The sequence below is a fragment of the Micropterus dolomieu genome, linkage group LG01, assembly GCF_021292245.1.
Source record: "Micropterus dolomieu isolate WLL.071019.BEF.003 ecotype Adirondacks linkage group LG01, ASM2129224v1, whole genome shotgun sequence".
Lineage (NCBI taxonomy): Eukaryota > Metazoa > Chordata > Actinopteri > Centrarchiformes > Centrarchidae > Micropterus > Micropterus dolomieu.
The window spans coordinates 3882290-3892318 of NC_060150.1; the positions used below are offsets into that span (position 1 = coordinate 3882290).

At 35.1% G+C, this 10029-nt stretch overlaps 1 long non-coding RNA gene across 1 annotated transcript in view; it reads right to left on the bottom strand.

Annotated features, from left to right (window-relative positions):
* Positions 1-7704: 7704 nt before the first annotated feature.
* LOC123973576 overlaps positions 7705-10029 on the bottom strand; it is a 2623-nt gene continuing 298 nt past the window's right edge. The window contains exons 2-4 of the long non-coding RNA XR_006825645.1: positions 8354-8398; positions 7856-7882; positions 7705-7723 (exon numbers count right to left, since the gene is read on the bottom strand). This is a non-coding gene — a long non-coding RNA (uncharacterized LOC123973576). The remainder of the gene's footprint in view (positions 7724-7855; positions 7883-8353; positions 8399-10029) is intronic.

The window sequence follows — 10029 nt, forward strand, 5'->3', positions numbered from 1 at the left end:
CCCGATGACCAGGATTTCTGTTTTGTCTGAGTTCAGCTGGAGGAAATTATTTGACATCCATTTTTTAACTTCACAAAGGCAGTTGTTAAGTGAACTCAGCATTCCAGGGTCTGTGGATCTGACGGGCAAGTATATTTGTGTGTCATCAGAATAAATATGAAAAGAAATGCCATGTTTATGGATAATATGTCCAAGGGGAAGCAGATACAAGGAAAACAAAATGGGTCCTAAGACCGACCCCTGAGGCACACCAAATTTAACTGGACAGAACGAAGAGACATAGTTGTTTACAGACACGTAAAACTTCCTATTTGACAGGTAGGATGAAAACCATTCTAGGGCAGTACCAGAGATCCCCACCCAGTGCCTCAGTCTGTCTAACATGATGTTGTGATCAATGATGAAAATAATGTGTTAGCGTCTTAAAATAATGACTTATCGTATCTCTAAATAATGTGTTAGCGTCTTAAAATAATGACTTATCATATCTCTAAATAATGTGTTAGTCTCTTAAAAAAATGCCATATAGTATCTCTAAATAATGTGTTAGCGTCTTAAAATAATGACTTATCATATCGCTAAATAATGTGTTAGCGTCTTAAAATAATGACTTATCATATCGCTAAATAATGTGTTAGTCTCTTAAAATAATGACTTATAGTATCTCTAAATAATGTGTTAGCGTCTTAAAATAATGACTTATCATATCTCTAAATAATGTGTTAGTCTCTTAAAAAAATGCCATATAGTATCTCTAAATAATGTGTTAGCGTCTTAAAATAATGACTTATCATATCTCTAAATAATGTGTTAGTCTCTTAAAATAATGACTTATAGTATCTCTAAATAATGTGTTAGCGTCTTAAAATAATGACTTATCGTATCTCTAAATAATGTGTTAGCATCTTAAAATAATGACTTATCGTATCTCTAAATAATGTGTTAGTCTCTTAAAATAATGACTTATAGTATCTCTAAATAATGTGTTAGCGTCTTAAAATAATGACTTATAGTATCTCTAAATAATGTGTTAGCGTCTTAAAATAATGACTTATGGTATCTCTAAATAATATGTTAGCGTCTTAAAATAATGACTTATCATATCTCTAAATAATGTGTTAGTCTCTTAAAATAATGACTTATGGTATCTCTAAATAATGTGTTAGCGTCTTAAAATAATGACTTATGGTATCTCTAAATAATGTGTTAGTCTCTTAAAATAATGACTTATAGTATCTCTAAATAATGTGTTAGCGTCTTAAAATAATGACTTATGGTATCTCTAAATAATATGTTAGCGTATTAAAATAATGACTTATGGTATCTCTAAATAATGTGTTAGTCTCTTAAAATAATGACTTATGGTATCTCTAAATAATGTGTTAGTCTCTTAAAATAATGACTTATGGTATCTCTAAATAATGTGTTAGTCTCTTAAAATAATGACTTATAGTATCTCTAAATAATGTGTTAGCGTCTTAAAATAATGACTTATATCTCTAAATAATGTGTTAGTCTCTTAAAAAAATGCCATATAGTATCTCTAAATAATGTGTTAGCGTCTTAAAATAATGACTTATCATATCTCTAAATAATGTGTTAGTCTCTTAAAATAATGACTTATAGTATCTCTAAATAATGTGTTAGCGTCTTAAAATAATGACTTATCATATCTCTAAATAATGTGTTAGTCTCTTAAAATAATGACTTATAGTATCTCTAAATAATGTGTTAGCATCTTAAAAAAATGCCATATAGTATCTCTAAATAATGTGTTAGCGTCTTAAAATAATGACTTATCGTATCTCTAAATAATGTGTTAGCATCTTAAAATAATGACTTATGGTATCTCTAAATAATGTGTTAGTCTCTTAAAATAATGACTTATAGTATCTCTAAATAATGTGTTAGCGTCTTAAAATAATGACTTATAGTATCTCTAAATAATGTGTTAGCGTCTTAAAATAATGACTTTTTGTAGGCCTATATAAATAATGACTTATGGTATCTCTAAATATTGTTTTAGTATCTCAAAATCAGTTGGTATCTCAAAATAATATCTTATAGTATCTCTAAATAATGTGTTAACGTCTTAAAATAATGACTTATAGTATCTCTAAATAATGTGTTAGCGTCTTAAAATAATGACTTATGGTATCTCTAAATAATATGTTAGCGTCTTAAAATAATGACTTATCATATCTCTAAATAATGTGTTAGTCTCTTAAAATAATGACTTATGGTATCTCTAAATAATGTGTTAGTCTCTTAAAATAATGACTTATAGTATCTCTAAATAATGTGTTAGCGTCTTAAAATAATGACTTATAGTATCTCTAATGTGTTAGCGTCTTAAAATAATGACTTATAGTATCTCTAAATAATGTGTTAGTCTCTTAAAATAATGACTTATAGTATCTCTAAATAATGTGTTAGCGTCTTAAAATAATGACTTATAGTATCTCTAAATAATGTGTTAGTCTCTTAAAATCATGACATAGTATTTCTAAATAATGTGTTAGCGTCTTAAAATAATGACTTTTTGTAGGCCTATCTATAAATAATGACTTATGGTATCTCTAAATATTCTTTTAGTATCTCAAAATCAGTTGTTATCTCAAAATAATGACTTATAGTATCAAAATAATGAGTTAGCATCTCAAAATAGAGTGAAGATTTGAGGTTCTTACTCATTATTATGAGATGCTAAGTCATTATTTTGAGAAAGTTTCTCGTTATAATGACTTACAGGATATTTTTTTCCCATCACAGTGGCGGAAATGGGCTTCCATAATCAACGTAAGCTGCCCAGCTTCTTATTGAAATAGTTGGATTAAATAAAGTGCTGCTTTGTGAAAAGCTTGTTGCCTAATTGAGTATCCTCATTAGTAAAGTTACAGGTAAAGTTTTGCTGAGAGGCAAGGAATCCTTAACCCATCCCTCAGGGGAGCAGTGGGCAGCCGCTGTGCAGTGCCCGGGAAACAACTCCAGATCTTTATCAATGCTCGGTCATTGGCACTGACTGGAGAACATGTTTTTGGTGGTGGGGGAAACCGGTGCACCCGGAGGAAACCCATACAGACACGGGGAGAACATGCAAACAATGCACAGAAAACATTTTGTGAGACGTTTTCTTGCAACATTAAAGCAACATAGCAGGGTATGTATGAAACATCATAAGGGGCCAAACATGCTAAAGCACAGCCTGGACCTGTTTTCACTTACATGCAAAGTCAGTAGGAGAAATTACTGGCTTCCAGGAAGGACATGGGTGTGGCCCAACATGAACCTACAGTTTCTGATAAATGTGTGTGCCATCCAGTGGTGGAGAAAGTATTGAGATACTTAACTTAAACCTTTAAGTAAATAGACAAATACCTCACTGTTAAAAATAATCTACTATATTACTATATACTATATACGCTAATAATCAATACTATGTTACAAGTAAAAGAACTGCATGTTACTTAAGTGAAAGTATGTAGGTATAATCAGGGAAAATTTACTATTAAAGGTAAAAGTACTCCACGCAGTCCCCTGTCCCTGTTACACCATTATATAATATATATAATTTGAGATTATTGTTACTCATGCATTCAGGTAAAAGCAGGATTTTCCTGTTGTAACTGGTTGAGGTTGAACTATTTTGTATCAGACTGAATTTAAGTACTTTTTTGATCCTCCTTTTGCCAACAAATCTTTTGAACTGATCTTGATTGTGCCATGTAGAGCTACAGAATCTCCTCATTAATCAAGTGTGTCCCTGTGAACCCTGATAACCCCCAACATGCTAGTAGTCTTCAAGATTCAAGGTACATTTATTTATCATTCTACAACACAGGGATGCACAATGAAATTAAAGTTGAAGCTCCCTCCACGCTATACTTATAGGGTAGGCAAATGTAAGCCTTGGGCTTCAGCATATTCCTTTTTCGTTGTTAATGTTGTGAGTTATTTTGTGTGAATAGATTGGTGTAATATTTTTGTAAATTGCATATTACCACAAATTGTCATTCTTTCTAAATTATAATGTAAACTAAAATAAACCCTTCAGTCATTCATTCATACACTATGCTAGGAACAAATGTGTAAAATAAATAGAAAAATAAACAAATAAATATATAGTTACTTATATACATTAGACATTACCTCTAGGTAATGTGCAAAACCAGCTTTACAGAAAGTTCCATGTACCACATAACAAGCACATTTCCTGGAAATATGGCAAACAAGCAGGCACTTGACTTCTTGCAAGTAGTGAAAGTGTGGGTGCTGGGACAGGTGTTTTGCAAACATTTCTCTCCTGCTCCCTTCTGAAACCCCTAGAAATTGACTTTTATCGACAGGTACTGGAGAAACTCTATAAGGAGCCTAATTGTATTAAAATAGGATTATCAAAACATGAATTGCATGTTTCTTTTCACACATATCTGTTGTACAAATGAAAAATGTAAGCTAAACTTACTTGATGAGCATCACTAGTGTTTTTTCCCAGCATGTATTTCATATGATGTTTTGCTTCCAGAAGAGATTTTGCAAACTTTAATGTTGATTTACAGGGAATATTTATCTTGTCACATTAGGAAAAACAAAAGTTGAACATTAACGGTGGCTCGGTGCCAGCAATAATTGCAATACAATACAGCAATTACTAATGTTATCTGTCTTTGGAAAGTTACATCCTCTATTCAAAACGATTGTTTCACATTATCCCACCCTCCTGCAATGGCTCTGTACCCCACTAGGGGGAGACAATCTCTTACTTTGGAACTCATTTTTTAACCAATGATGGCCCCACACTGACCAAATAATATGGTGTACTATTAAGCTTTATACAAATGAAAGTACGTAATATCTTTAGTGATTCACCAAGAGTGTGTTAAATCTTTAAACATCCTCCTGCAGTCAGCACCACCCTGCCATCAGTGTCCCTTTAAGCTTTAGCTTTTATTTTGTTTGGCTGTTCTGGAGACATACTGTCACCTTATTTCATAACTTGTGCATCTGAAATTCAGTAGGTTAGTTTATTTAGAGACTGAATTCATGACAAATATAAATGTTTATTGATCAGGAAAAGGGGTTAAGAGGTTCAGGCATATTCTGGAAGGCGTCATCATCCAGATCATCCTCTTCACGTCTGAAAGTAAAAGGGAGCAGAGAGTATAGGTTATGGAAATGTGTCTGTATCTCTTAAAGCCACAGCACATATTATTCTTCATAGACATTGAAAAATGCATGTGAAAAAAACATTTATTTCCTACTCGTAAAGTCCTTCCAGTAGCTCGACACTCAGCGCATGGGCTTTTCATTCGGGCGAGCTGAAGATGGCCGAGCAACCATCTGCAGCAGCAGGCGCAGCTGCTGATTTTGATTCTCAATGATCGTGCCCAGTTTTTGGACCACGTTTCCCTGGCAATCTGAGGAAGAGTTTAGGAAAGTGTCATTCATTTGCAGTGGTGGACAGTAACTAAGTACATTTCCTCAAGTACTGTACACATTAAAGGTATTTCTACTTGAGTAGTTCATGCTACTTTCTACTTCTACTCCTCTACATCTTAGAGGAAAATATTTGTACTTGTTACTTCATCTGACAGCTTCAGTTACTAGTTACTTTACAAAAAGATTTTTACACACGCAAAACACATGAAGACTTAATAAAATATGTTTTGTTGTAAATTAAACTACCCAACATTTTATACAAGTACAGCTGATACGATTATTAGGTAGTATTATTTAGTAAAGGAACTAAATATTATGTCCGCCACTGTTCATTTGGTTATAGGAGGAGATTACAATATTACATTGTAAAACAGAGGTAATGTCACTGGCACAGGAACATCTTTGAAACGTCATAATTTCCAAGTAAACTACTGACTGTAATAAAAGAAGACGTGAGGTTTGTAGACTCACCTCCTCCAGCGGGGTGATCAGTGGGTTTTGGAGCTGTGGGATCAGGTACATTGGACGTAACATTAGTCATGAGGCACTTAGAGAGCGCATACCTCTGCCAAGTGACTGTATTTCATCATCTCATTGGATTACGTTAACAGAAAATCGTTGCAATGAGAGAGATGGTCACGCTGATTGAAGTCATTCAGATTCATAACCAAACCACAGTTGTGGATATTTAAACGTCATGTCTCTGTTATTCCACCTGTTGCCATCAGGATAAGCGGGATTGCATTTGGTTTGTGCTCTCGTCATGTAAATTTAGTTGCAACTACAAATATGCCAACACAACAAGAAACATATAATTTCACATGTTGCGTTATATCACTCACACTCGCGAAGTCATTTAGAGATGTACAAAATATAGAATAGAAAATATCAAAGCGCCCAATTTACAATATGAAATTCAACAGGAAATAAAGGATTATTTAACTTTAAGCTTAAACTGAGAACTTTACCTGGACGGAGAGCGTCCTCCAGATTGAACCCAAAGTCATCTAGGAATGAAGAATGTCAATGATACAGTTACTTACTGTAATGTCTTCTTGGCAAAACTTCCTGATATTTTTTTAGACTTTGTACTTTCAATTTCTGCCCATCTGTATGTCAAGAATCTGCAGGAAATACGCAAGTTGAAGTTTTGTGTACTCACTTCCACCAGCAGGCTGGGAGGTTTTGGGATCTATAGGTCAACAGAAAAGCTTGTATTATTACCGTATGTTGATTCAAAGTACATTATATTAGCATACTGTAATTTACCAGAAGGTTTCTTTATTCCAAACTACATTTATACAAATGAATGATTATTAACAATTATTATTACTATCCTTGGTGTCACATGTGTCAGCTCTGGCTGCACTCCAGTATTTTTCACCTCATCTACTTCCTGGTTAAATACACCACTTCTCCTTCTACTCGGCGGCAGATTGTTCGGTCACTCCACCACCAGCTTCCTCAACCACGCGAACAACCCCATCTTCTACTTGCTCGCCCTCTGCCTTCGTCAAGCCTGCCAGCCACCTCACTGATAGATGTAAAGACTTTCTTCCTAACTCCACCTGTTCTGTGTCTGCTCTTCCACCAATGTCGACCCAGCAGACACAATCAGACATGTATTAGCCTCTCATCCCCTCAACATGAGAGGATCGCTCAACTGAGCCAGGTGACCACTCATTGGTCTGCTTCCTCAGCCAGAGCGACTGTTATACCTCTTCTGCAACTGATCTGGCTTTGGTCCAGTTTTCGTGAGTGTTTTATCAGATATGTCTTGTGTTACATTCATGATTGAGTAATTGTAATTTTCAGTAGAACTACACGTGGTATTTTCAACAGTGAGGTCCCTGCTACTTTTGTCTGAAGAACCTAGAGCCCATCTCTCCCTCTCTGTTTGTTTCGCTGCCCCCAAGTTGCCACAGAATCACTTATTGAAACTTTTATTATAATCTGTATGTATAACACTGGCGTAAGTTGTTGCTATCACCTGTATAAACTCCTTTTTAGTAGAACCTTTTGGAGAAGCTGTACTAGTTTACCTGAACCAAGAGCATCTGCCAGATTGAACCCCAAGCCATCTAAAAAAGCCAAACAAAAAAATATATACAGGTATGTATGTATGAAATATATAAATATATAATTATCAGTATGATAAAGATGCAATGAATTTAAATTAGTGTGATGTTTGTAGACTCACCTCCTCCTGTGGTTTTAGTAGCAGTAGTAGTAGTAGCAGTAGTAGTAGTAGTAGTAGTAGTAGTAGTAGTAGTAGGTTTGGGTCCTGTAAGATAGAGATGCATAAAAAGAAGGATCTGACATCACTATTGTTTCCTTACATATTTTGTCATTTCCCTGTCTAAAGTTTCTTATTGTTACTTTTACAAACTTTGTGGGGGGGGGGGGGGTTACTCACCGCGAAGCTTATCGAACAAGCTAAATCCTGCATGAAAAACCAATTCAAAACACAACGTTAACGATCATTTGAAGATCCATTCAGCCAACATAAAGTTTCATGATGTTGTGAAACTCGGGAGTTTCCAAACATCAAAGCTGGGAGGACGTTTGGGGATTTGTGGTTGCTGTTGGAAAATCAGGGCGTCTTTCTTTAAACTCTTTCTCAGACCTGGTCTGGATAAAAAAAATCATATATACAACAGAACAAATATTCAACATGGCTTTAAAAACACACTTGACTATTAAATAAATACAGTGATTACAAAATGTAATGCAGCCTAAAGTACAGTAAATAAAATTATTTATGCTGAAGGCAAGAAGTCTACTCGGTTTGTATACTGGATAATGCTCTCTGTGTTTTTGCCTTATTGACATGATCCCTCATTATTTTAATATGCCTGACTAATGTGTTACACATATAATATAAAAGATGCAACTGAAGCATTTGCCCACTCACCACGCCAACGCTTAGGTCGGTGCACAGCTGCCTCATGATTGGGCTCTGTGAGTACAGAAACATGAAGCCCATCAACAAGTAGGAAAACAGAAGGTGGAAACAGAGCAAGACAATGAAAAGGATTCTTAAAGAGTACAGAATATCAAACAAAAGCTAAGTTTTTGTTTCTAATGTATTTTGTCTTCCTGTTTACAATAGTTGATCATATCCATTCTGGCTCCATATAAGTGTGGAGATAAGTTTCCATTAGCAACACCTCACTGGACATTCAGTACATCTTTGTATGAAGCATTCATCAATTATTGATTGCTTTGACACTTTTTTGGCGTCTAGTACCGACGCACATAGCACCTTTCGCATTATAGTTCAACGCACTGAGGGAAGCCCTGTAGCGCCTTTGTTCAACGCTAAAAAGTCAGACTAAGGAGGTTGGACGGGTGGGACAAAGGATTCCACATTTTAGTGATATTACACAACTTACTGTATGGAAGTAGCGTGATTTAACTTGTGTAATTTAAGTCTCATAAGTAATGTAGTTATTTTAAGCCAAACCATGATCTTTTCCTAAACCTAGTAGTTTTTACTTTTTTTTTTTTAAACCTCTCCTCTTTCATTAGGAACAATAAAATAAAACAATAAAAAATGCATGACAGCAGATGAGACACTATGAAGAGTCTTTACAAGTGGTGGATATGTTACACCACTAGTGTGATACAGCAGAAATGGTGCAATGCTGCAGTGTTGATCCAGACATCTGATGCGATGATCTGTAAGAATCAACCTCAGAAAATCAGCAGTATCTGTTGCTCAACCGAAGCAGGACATGTTGTTGTTAGGACTTGCATGTCTTTGGTTGGCTTCACCAGCCCTCCCTCCTCATTAGGACAATAGTTAGATGCCACTGATGTTCTAAAGTGCATTCAACATCATCTATTTCTCCCTTTCATCTCATCTCTTTCACAACATCAAAGTCACACTAAGTCAGGCCACAAGACAAAATCAAATCTAAACACCCAGATAGACACACACATCATCACAACATACTGTATGTCCATCAGACTAACAATCTAAAATAAATAAGTAGGATATATTCAAAAACTGCAAGATCTTTACTACAAATTCACATTATTAGAATATGGAAAAGGCTCTTGGTTTCAATGTTAAATGTACTTGTATATAATATATAATATATATATAACAGCAATATTAGAAGGAAGTAATGGTCTCTCGCCGTTGCCATCGAGGGCACCAGACAAGTCAGATCCTGTCAGAGGAAGACGAGGAATACCATCACCAATTAGCATCAGGCTATCATTGGTAGCAACAGCTCGAGCAACAGGAAAACATGAAAGTCATGACTGGTATAAACTGTGTTCAGTACTGTTTCCCTCAAACTGTGTGCCTATAACCATCACTAACAGCATGTGTTAGCATGACAGACAGTGTTTTTGTTGGTTTCTATTGATGCTCTGAGCAGCTGTGGACACCACGAGTCAGGAGTTTCCCAAAAAGCCTGTTTGCTATTTTTTTTTAAGACAAAATCAGGGCCGTATCTCAATGAATGGGGAGAGAGACATTACTACACTTTTACTGGTCTGGATATAAAAGTAAAATCTGATAAAACCGCTGAAAAGGTTTGATGGCTTTGCCCCAAAATAAGGTTTAAAAAGGATCCC